The sequence below is a fragment of the Rattus norvegicus genome, chromosome 4, assembly GCF_036323735.1.
Source record: "Rattus norvegicus strain BN/NHsdMcwi chromosome 4, GRCr8, whole genome shotgun sequence".
Classification (NCBI taxonomy): domain Eukaryota; kingdom Metazoa; phylum Chordata; class Mammalia; order Rodentia; family Muridae; genus Rattus; species Rattus norvegicus.
In genome coordinates, this window is record NC_086022.1 from 71,792,950 (window position 1) to 71,806,582 (window position 13,633).

Consider the following 13,633-nt stretch of genomic DNA (forward strand, 5'->3'; position numbering starts at 1 on the left):
GAGAATAACTACATCCAAGAAAACACAAGAAATAAATAATTCCAAAACAGCAGAAACAAAGGATGCACACACACACACACACACACACACACACACACACACACACACACACTTCAACACCACCAATGTTAAAATTACAGGAATTAACAATCACTGGTCATAAATGTTCCTCAACATCAATGGACTCAAATCCCCAATAAACAAACACAGCTCACAGAATTTATGCAAAAACAGGATCCATCACTCTGCTGCACACACACATAAAAAAATCACACCTCAGCAATAAGGATGGATATTGCCTCAGAGTAAAGGGGTAAAAAATATTTTCCAAGCAAAGGAACACACAAAGCTATCTGGAGTAGTATTCTAGTATCTACTAAAATAGACTTTCAACTTAAATTTTTCAAAAGAGACAGGAAAGTTCATACTCATTGAAGAGAAAATCTACAAAGATGATATCTCAATTTTTTTAACATCTATGGCCCAAATGCAGAGACAATCACATTTGTAAAAGAAATACCATGATAAACTAAATCTCACATTGAACCCTACACATTAATAATGGAAGTCTCCCCACTATCATAATTGAGAGGTCATTCAGACAAACATTAAATGGAAAAATAATGAAACTAATTGACATTATGAATCAAATTGGTTTAATAGACATTTGCAGAATAATTCAGACAAACATAAAAATATGCTTTCTTCTCAGTGCCTTATAGATCTTTCTCCACAACTGGACATATAGTTGGTCATAAAGCAAGCCACACAGATACATGACAATTGAAATAAATGTCTTATATTTTATCAGACAACCATGAACTAAAGGTAGACTTCAACAATAACAGAAATAGCAGAAAGCATACACTGTCATGGAAACTGAATAACTCGCTACTCAATGAGTTCTGCATCAGGGAAGAAATGAAAAAAAATTAAAAACTCTTTCGAATTCAATGAAAATAAAGGCACAGCATAACCAAATGTATGGGACACAATGAAAACAGTGATAAAAGGAAAGTTCATAGCACTAAGCCTCCATAAAAAATTAGAAGGTTCTCATATCAGCAATTTAAAAGAACATCTGAAAGTTCTAGAAGAAATAGAAAGAGGAGTAGAAGGGAGGAAAAAACCAAATCTGTGCTGAAGTCATTGAGTTAGAAACAGGAAAACAATACAAAAAAATTAATAAAACAAAGAGCTGGTACTTTGAGAAAATCAACAAAATAGACAACCCCTAGTCGAATTAACTAAAATACAAAGACACAATATCCAAATTAACAAAGTCAGAAATGAAAAGGGAGACAAACAACAGACGACAAGGAAATTTAAAGAATTGTTAGGTCTTACTTCAAAAGCACATACTCCACAAAATTGGAAAATCTTATTGAGATGGGTGATTTTATAGAAGATATCACCAAAATTAAGTCAAGACTTAAGTAAACTATTTAAACAGCCCTATAACCACTTAGGAAATAGAAACAGTAATTTAACCACCAACCAAAAAAAAGCCCCGGACTAAGTGGTTTTAGCTCAGAATTCTACTAGACTTTTAAGAAAAGCTAATATCAATACTCTTCGGACTATTCAATAAAATAGAAACAAAAACATTCTATATGGCTATAGTCACCCTGATACCTAAAGCACACAAGACTCCACAACAACAACAACAACAACAACAACAAACGAAAATAAAGAAAATTTCAAGCCAATTCATCTAATGAACATTGATACAAAATTACTCCACAGAATGTTTGGAAAGCAAATCCAGGAACACATAAAACATCATCTACCATGATCAAGTAGGCTTCATCCTAGGATACAGGAATAGTTAAATATATGAAAATCCATCAGTGTAATCTGACATATACACAAAGAGAAAAATGCAAAATCATCTCATTAGATGCTAAAAAGTCCCTTGACAAAATAAAAAAAAAAACCTTCATGTTAAAACAATTAGACCAATCAGGGATATAAGCTCCATATCTAAAGATAATAATAGCAATATACAACAAGCCAATAGTCAACATTAAATTAAATTGAAAGTAACTTAAAACAATTCCACTAAAGTCAGGGACAAGAAAAGGCTGTGTGCACACTCTCTCCCTATATATTCCATATAGTACTTGAAGTTCTAGCCAGAGTAATAAAGCAACTAAAAGATATCAAGGGGATACAAATTGGAAAGGAAAAAGTCAAAGTATCACTATTTTCAGATGATAATGATAGTGTACATAAATGACACTAAAAATTAAACCAGAGACTTCTACAACTTATAAACCTTCAGCAAAGTGTCTGGATACAAAATTAACTTTAAAATAGCAATAGTCCTCCTTTATACCAATGGTATAATGGCAAAGAAAGAAATTAAGGAAACAACACCATTTACAGTAGCCACACATAATATAAAAATATCTTGGTATAACTCTAGACGTGCAAATGAAAGAACTAAATGACAAAATCTTCAAATCACTGAAGAAAGAAATTAAGGAAGATTTCAGAAGAAGAAAAGATCTCCCATGCTCATGGATCAGTAGGATTAACATAGTGAAAATGGTCATCTTTCCAAAAACAATCTATAGATTCAAATGAAATTGTCATCAAAATTCTAAGACAATTCTTTACAGACCTTTACAGAGCAATTTTTAACTTCATATGGAAAACCAAATAAACACCAGGATATCTAAAAGAATCCTGAATAATGAAAGATGGAGCTATCACCATCCCTCAAGCAGGACTACATAGAAATATTAATAAGGACTGTGTGGTATTGGTATAGGAACAGATGTGTTGATCAATGGAATTGAAATGAAGTCCGTGATATAAACCCGCATACCTATGGACAGTTAATTTTTGACAAATATGGCAAAACCATCCCATGGAAAAAACACACCTTCAACAAATTGTGTTCGTCTAACTGGATGTCTACAATTAAAGGATACAAATAGATCCATATTTCTCATCCTGCACAAACTCAAGTCCATGTGGATCAAAGACCTTGACATAAAACCAGAAGCAATACGTCTAATAGAACGTAAAGTGTGAATAGTCTTGACCTCTTTGGTACAGGAGAAAACTTCCTAAACAGAGCACCAATTGCTCAGGCCCTAATATCAAAAAACTGATAAATGGGACCTCATGAAGCCGACAAGCTTCTGTAAGGCAAAGAATACCATCAATAGGAGTACTTTCCTATAGACTGGGAAAGGAATTTCACCATCTCTATCTCTGAAAGAGAACTAGTATCCAAAATAAATAAAGAATTCAAGAAATAACACACCTACAACCCAAATAACCCAATTAGAATGAATCTTGAAAGGCTGTGAATCACTTAAGGAAATGCTAAATGTACTTAGACATCAGAATAACACAAATCTCAAAGACCCTGAGATTCACCTTAACCCATTCAGCAGGCTAAGATAAAAACAAACAAACAAACAAACAAACCTCAAGCGATAGCATATGCTGGTGAGGATGTGGAACAAGGGAATATTCCTCCACTGCTGGTGGGATTGTAAACTTGTACACCCACTTTGGAAATCAATTTTTCAGTTTTTCAGAAAACTGGAAATAGTTCTATCTGAAGGTGCAGCTATACCACTTGTGGACCTTTACCCAGTGATGCTCCACTATACCACAGGGACACCTGCTCAATTATGTTTGTAGTAGCTTTATTCATAATAGCCAGCAGCTGGAAACAACATAGATGTCCCTAAACCTAAGAATGGAGAAAGAAAACGTGGCACATTTACACAATGGAATAGTATTCATGAATTTTGCAGGCAAATGGGTAGAACTTGAGAATATCATGCAGAGAAAGGTAATCCAGATCCAAGAGGACATGCATAGTACATACTCACTAATATGTGGATACAAACCATAATGTAGTGGGTACCCATGCTACACTATACAAATCCAAGGAAGGTAAACATAAAGGAAGGCCTGGGTGAGGATGCTTGAATCTCACCTAGGAGGAATAATATAGTTATATAAGGCAGACAGAGGAAGAAAACTCTGTGGGAGAAGAGATGTTGATGGGAATGGGTGTTTGGGATTGGGTGTTGGGAGAGATATGAGAGAGAGCCAGAGGGCAGGGAGAACAAATGGAAAGCTGCAGCTGGCAGGCCTGGAGGCGTCAGCAGCATCTCAAGTATTTGCCAAAGACTGGGCTTGGGAATGGGGAGGCTCACAGGAGTCAATGGGGGCCAACTTTAGCTAAGACTCGCAGCGGGGGCATTTGGAACCTAAAAGAGGCCAGCTCCTGTAGCCAGGCAGGAGCCCCATTGGAGTGATAAGGACACCAACTCACACATCAAACTTTCAACACCAAATTTATCATGTCTACCAGAAAGTTATGGGGGTTACAGTAGAGATTGAAAGATTGACCACCCATGAACTACCCCCATCTTGAGACCCATCCCATAGACAAGCGCTATTTCTGACACTATTTCTTTTATTACTTTTATATTTTACAGTTCAGTCATTGCCCCACTCCTGGTATGCCCTCCCTCATTCTCCTCCCCCTTGTTTCCAAGAGGATACTTTTTCCTGCCCTCCACTGGGCCTCCCCACTCCCTGGGACCTCAATACTCAAGGGTTAGATACTTCTTCTCTCACTGACAACAGACCTCTGCTCTATATGTGTCAGGGAGGGAGGGGGTCTTCCGAACAGCTACTGTATGCTGCCTGTTCGGTGGCTAGGTGCCTGAGAGACCTTAGGGTTCTGGGTTAGTTGAGACTGCAGGTCTTCCTAATGGGTAGCCCTTCTCAGCTTCTTCCAGCCTTTCCCTAATGGAACCACAAAGGTCCCTGACTTTAGTCCAACAGTTGGTAAGTATCTGCATCTGTCTCAGTTAGCTGCTTGTTGGGCCTCTCAGAGGACAGCCATGCTAGGCTCCTATCTATAAGCACACCTTAACATCAGTAATAGTGTCCGGCACTCTTTTGTATTTGCGGACAAGCACCTAGCATAACTGTTCTCTAAGTGGTTCCACTTAGAAGCTGATCTAAATAGATTCATAGACCGACGGCCCCAAAGGATGGAGCTCGGGAACTCTTATGCATGAGCTGGGGGAAGAATTGAGGGTCCCATAAGAATAGGAACTCCACATGAGGACCACTGGAGTCAACTAACCTATTTGGGGACTCATTGGGGACTGAATGACCAACCAATGGGCATACATGGGCTAGACCTAGCTCCCCACTCCACATATGTAGCAGACATGCAGATTGGCTATCATGTGCCCCCCCCAACAACTGGAACAGAGCCTATCCCTAAAGCTGATGCATGTTGATAGAGTAATTTCCCCTAACTGAACTGTTTTATCTGGCCTCAGTGGTAGAGTGTTCACCTAGCCCTGCAGACACTTGATGTGCCAAGTTGGGGCGATACCCAGTGGGCCCTTTTCCTTTTCAGAGGAGAAGGGGATAAGGGATGGCAGAGGGACTATGTGAGCATGGTACCTTGAAGGAGTCAGCAAGTGGGGTTTAAAGTGAGTTTTAAAAAGAAGAAACAATGGTAACATAATCATTCATTAAAATACTGTATAAAATAGTTTCATATTGATAAAGGAAAAATTCTTGGACATAGTGCAAGCAAATACAACTTATTTATCACCTTTTCTGTTTGCAGGTTAAGAATTTGAACTATGCTGCTAATGTGGGAATAGAATGGAGATTGATTCATAGTTTTGCCAGTTGTGCTTTGTTAGTCATAACCACAAATGAGGCTGAGGTAAATGTTGCTATGAAGTTTGAAAAAGAAAAAGGCCATTCTACTAAAGATAATTTCTGGTAATGATAAACTATTAAAGTCTATTTCTACCCTTAAAATTTAAGGCAGTAATTGTGTTGAGCTCAAGAATACGACATGTGATATTAGAGTGAATCAAATTCTGATTTTGATAATCATGATTTTACTTCAAAAAGAGGATGGTATAAAAATCTACCCAGGAAGAAGTAAAATTGATGTAAACTCCTGAAACAGTATTTTTTCCAACCAAGATTTATGTAAAAGGAAATTTGGTCAGTTTGTTTTGAGCACTCTAAATGTTTTGCTCTGGTTATCCCCAGACTCGTTATAAGCTCTGGGTTGACAGGTTTTCTGATCTTCCTGCATCAGATTCCTAAGGGTTTGGATTATAGGTATTGAGTATAAACATCCTACCCTGCAACAAACAATTTGTAAAGAAGTTTTTTATGCATGAATATTTGTATGTTTGTATATCACGTGCATACCTGGCATCTGTGGAGGCCAGAAGAAGGAGCTGGATACCATGGAACTGAGGGTCCAGGTGGTAGTAAGCTTCCATTTGTGTGCTGAGAACTAAACCTGGATCCTCTGCAGAAAGAGCGAACTTCTCTTAGGTACCTCACCTTCTCTTCTGCCTAGAAAGCAACCCTTTTCATTTGGAGGTTTCTGAGGTGGGGTGTGGGAGTGGATGAGCATATAACTATAACTAACGTGTATATCTATTTTTATGATTGAACATTGTAAAACCTCTTTTTTTATAGTAATCATCACATTTTACAACTGAATATCTATAAAATTTACTCTCAGGATTACATTTTTTCGTTTTAGAATTAAAATGGAATAAAATATCCCTGATTGCTTCACAGCAATGATCAGTTATGCTTTAAGGCTAGAGAATGTAAGAGTGAACCACAGGCTTCAGCATCTTTGTGCAATGGACCATTTTCCTGATCTCATGAAGTCTATAATTTACTAATGAGAAAAAATTCTCTAAATTCTTCTAAAGGAAAATGTATACTGAATTATATGAAAAGTGTGTCATTTTAACTAATGATAAAATTACTTAATACATTACAGAGTTTATTAATGGTTGACCAAATCCTCTACAGATGAAATTCAAGCAAAGTTAAACTCATTTTATGAAGATACTCTTTGTGATAGCTTTGGCTTGCTAAAAATAAACAGGGCAGCACTGTGACTGTCTTTGTCATCATATACCAGGTAATATGCAGCACATTCACTGGATGCAGATACACCTGAATCACATAATTTTTTAAATTGTAATTCTTTAATCAGACTTATAGCAAACAGTGAAAAGAACCAAGGTCTACTCTTAATATCAGAGTGAATTTCTCCAAGACTTCACATACTGAATAACATCTCAGTGTTAATACTGTTTGGGGATGACCATTGTTCACTAGAATGTTGCTGGATACCCAAGAAAACTTCAGAGATGGACACATGGCCTACTCATACCACCATCCTGATAATGACCATTTATTGAAGGTAAGAATGAGGGCAGGCAATATTTAAAGATAAAAGAATCTCAAAATTTATATGAAGCATCTTGGTTCTTTTTGTAGTAAAAGTTATATGTACTCCTAATTAATTATGTGGTATTGATGACTGTAATTATAGTATGAATGCTAAATCTCATTTAAAGACAATATTTCCTATTAGTTTTCAGAGGTCCTTCTGGTTAGATATTAAAACTCCTTTGTTACAAGCCAGAAACAAGAATTGATATATTCAATTTTCTAATGTATTAAGTTGACAGACATCCTCAGGTTTAAAAAGCAAACAAAAAAATGGACTTCAAGAATTATTTGCTTATCTAATATTTGGCAGACATGGGCTGACAGAGTAACTTATTTTTATTGGATTTTTTTAAATTTATGTTTCAAATGTTATCCCCTTTTCTGGTTTCCTGCCATTAAACCCCCTATCCCTCTCCCCTTCTCGTATAAGGGTGTTTCACCACCCAACTACCCATTCCTTCCCTCCTCCCCATCCTGATATTCCCTTACACTGAAGGGTCAAGCCTTGGAAGGACCAAGGACTTCTCCTCCCACTGATGCCCAACAAAGGCCATCCTCTGCTATATATTTAGCTGGAGCCATGGGTCTGCCCATGTGTGCTCTTTGGATGATGGTTTAGTTCCTGGAACTTCTGGTTGGTTGGTATTGTTGTTTTTATGGGGTTGCAAATCCCTTCAGCTCCTTCAATCCATCTTCTAACTCCTCCAATGGTGACCCCATTCTCAGTTCAATGGTTGGCTGTGAGCATTCGCCTCTGTTTTTGTTATGCTATGGCAGAGACTCTCAGAAGACAGCTTATTTCAAGCTACTGTCAGGATGCACTTCTTGGCATCAGCAATATTGACTGGGTTTGGTGGCTATATGTGTATGGATTGGATCCCCAAGTGGGACAGTCTCTAATGGCCTTTCTTTCAGTCTCTGCTCCAAACTTTGTCTCTGTATCTTCTCCTATGAATATTTTTATTCCCCCTTCTAAGAAGGAGTGAAGCATCCAACTTTAGTTGTCCTTCTTGAGCTTCATGTGTGGCCTGTGGATTATATATTGGTATTAGGTCTTCTATAAAGGTCTGATAGAATTCTTCACTAAACCCATCAGGTCCTGGGCTTTTATTGGTGGGGAGGCCTTTCATAACTTCTTCTATTTCTTTAGGAGTTATGATTCTGATTTAAATTTGGTAGCTGGTATCTGTCTAGAAAATTGTCCATTTCATCCACATTTTCCAGTTTTGTGGAGTATAGGCTTCTACAGTAGGACGTGATGATTTTCTTAAATTTCCTCAGATTCTGTTGTTATGTCTCCCTTTTCATTTCTAATTTTGTTAATTTGGATACTCATTCTGTGCCCTGTGGTTAGTCTAAGTAAGGGTTTATATATCTTGTTTATTTTCTAAAAAAAAAAAAAAAAAAAAAAAAAAAAAAAAAAAAAAAAAAAAAAAACCAGCTCCTGGTTTTGTTGATTCTTTGTATAGTCCTTTTTGTTTCTACTTGGTTGATTTCAGTCACAACTTTGATTATTTCCTGCTGTCTACTGCTTTTGAGTTTATTTGCTTCTTTTTGTTCTAGAGATTACAAGCGTGCTGTCAGGCTAGCTGTTAGCGTATGCGCTCTCCAGTTTCTTTTTTGGAGGCACTCGGAGCTATGAGTTTTCCTCTTTGTACTGCTTACATAGTATCCCATAAGTTTGCATATGTTGGGCCTTGATTTTCATTAAATTCTAAAAACCCTTTCATTTCTTTCTTTATTTCTTCCTTGACATGTTTTAATTGAGTAGAGCATTGTTCAGCTTCCCTGTGTATGTGGGCTTCCTGTTTTTTGTTTGTTTGTTTTTTGTTTGTTTTTCTTGAAGACCAGCTTTAGTCCATGGTGATCTGATAGGATGCATGGGATCATTTCTATCTCCTTTTATCTATTGAGGCCTATTTTGTGACCAATTATATGGTCAATTTTTGAGAAGTGACATGACATGCTGAGAAGAGTGTGTATTCTTTTGTTTTAGGATGAAATGTTTCATAGATGTCTATTAAATCCATTTGATTCATAACTTCTGTTAGTTTCGTTGTCTGTCTCTTTGGTTTCTGCTTCCATCATCTGTCCATTAATGACAGTGAGGTGTTAAAGTCTGCTACTATTATTGTGTGTGGTGGAATGTATGCTTTGAGCTTTAGTAAAGTTTCTTTTATAAATCTGGGTACCTTTGCATTTGAAGCATAGATGTTCAGAATTGAGAGTTTGTGTTGGTGGATTTTTCCTTTGATAAGTTTGAAGTGTCCTTGACTACTCCAGCTTGTTTCTTGGGACCATTTGCTTGGAAAATTTTTACCCAGCCTTTTACTCTGAGGTAGTATCTGTCTTTGTCACTGAAGTGTGTTTCCTGTATCCAGCAAAATGCTGAGATCTTTTTATGTATTCAGTCTGTTAGTCTTTTTATTAAGGAATTGAGTCCATTGATGTGAAGAGATATTAAGGAATAGTGATTGTTGTTTTCTGTTATTTTTATTGTTAGAGGTGGAATTATGTTTGTGCGGCTATCTTCTTTTGGGTTTGTTGCACTGTGTACTATGTAATTTCCCTCCTGGTGTTGGAGTTTTCCATCTGTTATTTTTTGTAGGGCTGGATTTGTGGAAAGATATTGTGTAAAATTGGTTTTGTCATGGAATATCTTGGTTTCTCCATCTATGTTAATTGAGAGTTTTGCCAGATATAGTTGACAGTGCTGGCATTAGGGTGTGTATGGCATCTGTCTAGGGTCTTCTAATGTTCATATTCTCTCTTGAGAAGTCTGGTGTAATTCTGATAGGTCTACCTTTATATGTTACTTGACCATTTTCCCTTACTGCCTTTAATATTCTTTCTTTGTTTTGTGTATTTGGCGTTTTGACTATTATGTGACAGGAGGAAATTCTTTTCTGGTCCAATCTGTTTGGAGTTCTGTAGGTTTCTTTTATATCTATAGGCATCTCTTTCTTAGGTTATGGAAGCTTTCTATAATTTTGTTGAAGATATTTACTTGCCATTTGAGTTGGGAATCTTTGATCTCTTTTATACCTATTATTCTTTGGTTTGATCTTCTCATTGTGTCCTGGATTTCCTGGATGTTTTGAGTTAGGAGCTTTTTGCCTTTTCCATTTTCTTTGACTATTGTGTCAATGTTTTCTATGGTATCTTCTTCCTCTGATTCCCATTTCAATCTCATATATTCTGTTGGTTATGCTTGGGTCTATGACTCCTGATCTCCTTCCCAGGTTTTCTATCTCAAAGTCTATCTTTCTTTGTGTTTTCTTTATTGTTTCTATTTCCATTTTAGGCCCTGGATTTTTTTTCAATTCCTTCACCTATTGGTTGTGTCTTCCTGTAATTCTTTAAGGGATTTTTGTGTTTCCTCTTTAAGGGTTTCTACTTGTTTACCTGTTCTCCTGTATTTCTTTAGGCAAGTTATTTATATCCTTACTAAAGTCTTCTATCATCATCATGAGATGTGACTTTAAATCCAAATCTTGCTTTTCTGTTGTGTTGGGATATCTAATATTTGCTGTGGTGGGAGAACTGGGTCCTGATGATGCCAAGTAATCTTGTTGCTTATGTTCTTATGCTTGCCTCTTGCCATCTGGTTATCTATGGTGTTAGTTGTTCTTGCTGTCTCTGACTGGAGCTTGTCCCTCCTGTGGGCCTGTGATCATGTGATCCTGTGATCCTGTGATCCTGTGATCCTGTGATATTTGCAGTGAGAGTGTTCCTGGCAGACCCGCTCTCTGCAGGCAGGTTTTGTGTCTGAGGGCTGTGAAACAGCCCCAGCTGTGGGTGCAGGTAGATAACTGAAAGGGTCCTCTCCTAGGAATGACTACCATGTGTTAGATTGCCTCATCTAAGAAGGAAAGGCAGCACAGATCTTAGTACAAAACATGAAAGTTTAAAGAACAATGGCTAACTTTATGACTCAAAAATGGAGGTATTCAAGGAAGATGGTATATCAAAATAGTGCTTACTGACAGACAGAAACTCATTAAAGGACCTAGCTAGTAAAACTCATATTAAAGCATTACTTCCTCAGACATAATGTCCTAATCAAAAGTACAAATTGTGAAGTTATTTTGTATATACTATTTACTTTAGTAAATAGGGTGATACGTCAAATAGATTCCCCCAGCATTCTGAAGTCCCTATCTGTTACCAGGTATACCTGGCATAGCCTACTTTCTATCCTAAACTTCTCTGTTCCTGGGTCTGGACTGTTTTTCCCCCAACTGCTCCTCCCTGTATAATCCAGCCATTTTGGTTGTCTGGCCTTTTCATCTACCATTTACTCTAATAATATATAATACATTATTATAGCCCAAACATGCATGCACAGGTAAGCATACATACATGCATACATACATACATACATACATACATACATACATACATACATACATACATAAACATAGAGAGGGTTGTCCTCTCAATAAATGTTAAATATAAAAATTATAAGTGACTATGAGTCTGCCTTTTGCTCTGGATAAAACTGCTTCTAGTGGACATGTTTTGAAAAAAAATGGGAAAATTTCAAAAGCAAAACTGCGATACATGTAAATCAAACATTTACAGGTCAAAAATAAGTCAATTCTGGAGAGATGGCTCAGTGGGTAAGATGCTTACTATTAGGTTTCAAGTCTAGGACAAAGGGACATATCAAAATGGACCTGAAAACCAGATTCTCCCAGAAAACTTCAGTCCCTAGCTATTACAAAGTACAGCTGGTATACCATGTCCCCTACTGTAAATTCTCCAGCCCAGAGTCTGGGCTGTTCTTCTCCCAGTTGCCCTTCCTTAAATAATCTAGACCTTTCAGATGCTGGGCTCTTTCATCTAACCTTTACTCTGCATGCTCTTGCCGCTCTTCTCCCACCTTTCCTCACATGGCTGGGCCCCAGGTTTTGTTCACTTTGTTTCCCACCCCCACCCCAATGTTGCTGCTCTGGCTATACTCTCTATTTCATCTACAAAATACTGCTCTACCATACCTAGGAGCAGTCAAGTCTCTACTTTTTATTTATTTTTTTTATTCACTTACAACGCAGGTTTGTGAGCTTGGATTTGATCCTCAACATTGGTGTAAAGCACTGAGAATGGTTAAATGTACCTGTAGTCCAAACACAGGTTTGCAAGAACAAGAAAGTCTGAGTCAAGGAGACTGGAGACAGCCAATCTTGATAAAACAGGGAGCTTTAGGTTCCCTGTCTAACTTTGCTCAAAAAGGAAGGTGAAGAATCATAGAGGAACTCTGGCCTCCCAACATTCATGCACAGGTGAGCACAGCCACCAACAGATACACATGAATGTAAGTCACAGACAAATAAACTAGAGCACAATAAGATTTTACTCACAGGGGAAGTCCAAGACTACTCAGGAGATTTTGATATTTGGCATGCAAAAAGGATGCAATGCCAGTTAGGACCACTTCATTAGCTTGCAAGCTAGGTTGAACTCCTGTTCTAAGAACCTGACTGTACTCTTATTTCAACAGTACAACACTCTCTCAACACCACAAGAAGCTGGCTGCTATCCATAGGCAGAGAAGCAGAAAAGGTACCTTTGTTATGTAACTTAACATGGACAACTAACTCAGTGATTATATTAGACACTCTACCAGCTACATTTCTGTTTGCCCCAAGTTAATTGCTTCATCTCTCCATTCCACAAAATGAAAGAAATTTAAATGTCTTACTAGCATTCCACTTAATTAAATAAATAAAGAGACATAGTAAGTTGAATGAGAAATACTGTCCACAGCATTCAATATTGGAACAGTTAGTCCCCCTCTGATGGAGCTTTGGGGGGATATTAATGGAACTTTTAGCAAATAGATCCTGGCTGAAGGAAGTACAGGGATGAGGGTAAGGGAGTTATAGACTTTCCCCACTTCCAAGTTCACCCCGCTTGGTTCCTCTTTGGATTGAAGATGTAAGTTCTCACCTGTGAGCTCTTAGCACCATGCTACCACTTGTTGCCATGCCTCTACACTATGACCATGATGAACTCTTCTCTCTGCATCTGTTAAGTATAAATAAATAGTTCCCAAAGTTGCTTTGATTGTGGTATTTCAGCACAGCAACAAACATGGAACCAGCCATACATTTCTAATTCTATTGTATGAATTATATGATTATAAAATCAAACTGTATCAGAGCTTCTCATTTGTGATATATTTGTGTGTCTTCTACTAGTTGTTTTCTTATACAGCTGATGGACTTGCAGATCTCTTTCAGTGACCTAGAGGCTCCTCTTTGTGCTTTCTCTGCTGCCCTCAGATCTCCAGATTCCCAACAAGCATGTCCAACATTGCTACTTAAAAGTGCTAGGAAAAGGA